The sequence below is a fragment of the Labrus mixtus genome, chromosome 15 (genome assembly GCF_963584025.1).
Source record: "Labrus mixtus chromosome 15, fLabMix1.1, whole genome shotgun sequence".
Taxonomy (NCBI): Eukaryota; Metazoa; Chordata; class Actinopteri; order Labriformes; family Labridae; genus Labrus; species Labrus mixtus.
In genome coordinates, this window is record NC_083626.1 from 17,974,245 (window position 1) to 17,975,896 (window position 1,652).

General features: G+C 39.0%; 1 protein-coding gene across 1 annotated transcript in view; it reads left to right on the plus strand.

Moving 5' to 3' along the window:
* Positions 1 to 1,652, plus strand: part of LOC132989370 (dysbindin-like) — a 63,543-nt gene that overhangs the window by 37,658 nt on the left and 24,233 nt on the right. The window lies entirely within an intron of this gene.

Genomic DNA, 1,652 nt, shown 5'->3' on the forward strand with positions numbered 1-1,652 from the left:
TGAAAGTTTCTGTTTGACTGGAGCCCAGGAGTGGGAGGGAGATTGTGATCAAACAACCAGAAAGAGTGGGAGGGTGTGACTACAGCACTTATCGAGAGATCACATGGCGTGTGTGTGTGTGTGTGTGTGTGTGTGTGTGTGTGTGTGTGTGTGTTCATGTGCGTGCATGTATCTTTTGCTCTTGTGATCATTAGGCTCTGCACTGGCCAAACGTCTTAGTATCATTTCCTCTCTCCTTCTCTCTCTCCCAGTCTCACTTCTGTATTCTCAATACAACATCCTACAAACATCTGATGATAATAGTATGAGGACAAAACTTGCCTCGTTTGCTGTGTGGAAATTATAATAACGGGCAAAAGTGCGAGTGACGTACAGTCAGATTTGTGCCCTTTAAAAACTTGTATCTTTTGAGTCATTAATGGAACAGTTGACTCAACAAGGTGGAAATGACGGATTGTTTCAAATTTCAACATTAAACTCAAACAGTGATGACAAAGTCAGCACAGGACTAAATGCCCGAGTCAACTTAAGAAAATGGACATACATCACCAGCTGAATTATGAGCATTCATTCAATGCAAAATAAAAGACACAAACAGTGTTGTCATTATTATCAGTGATTCACAATCAATGCTGGAGTTTGTCTATAGCGTCATGTGGTTACTGTATCTAAAAGTTAAAAATAACAAGAGGCTTTTAAGAGAACACACCTTCACAGGCTTATGAAGCCATATTTCTTCAAACATTTTCAGTGAACTATCCTTTAAACCGTACAGTACAGTACTCTTTAATGCAGGCTCATGGATGGTGATGGTAACATAGACCACATAAAAAATATCTTTGTGAGAAAGAAAACAAAGCTTACCAAACTCCTCAAGGATACATTTTCAGACTAAGATAAAAAAAAAAAAAATAAAAAAAAACGTGGTTCGGGTTCAAATCCGGGTTGTGGCTCCTTACGGTATGTCATTCCCCGCTCTCTCTGTCCCTGATTTCTAACTTTGTCCGCTGTCCTATCTCTGAATGGGGGCAATAAAAGCCCAAAAATAAACCTTTAAAAACAAGAAAAAAAAGAATGAACATTGTATATTAATCAGTGAGGTACTTAAAAATGGCAGGTTTGCTAACTAAGTACGACAAGTAAGTAGTAAGACAAGTGATGACTGATTGACCAATTGATGATCTACGGTGTTTCTACCTCCCAAACTACAGATTCAGATTCAGTGTGTAGGCTTGGAGTAAAATAACCCCTCTAACGTGTAACCAACTGCAATGGTCTGGACTGCTTGGAGTAACCGTGGCGTTCAGTATTGGAGAAACTACTTAAAAATCATAGCTTTGCCCGCTCCCAATTACTCCGCACTCAAAGTAGCTGAGCAACATCAAAGCTACCTGAGGAAGAAATCAAGTTTGGTTGACTGAACCTACTTGGAAAAGTAGTTCAAAATACCTCTAAAAAAATGAAGCTGAAGAGGCAAATGTGGTACAAAATAAAACGGCAACAGATAGCTTTAATGACACATCTGTCCTCTGGTCACATATACTGTACACACCAAATATAAATAAACTGCTAATCATGGACAACTGTAAGGCAACTGCCCCATCTATTGGAGGAATCTTCTTCATTAACATGCAACAACTACTCTGAAAATG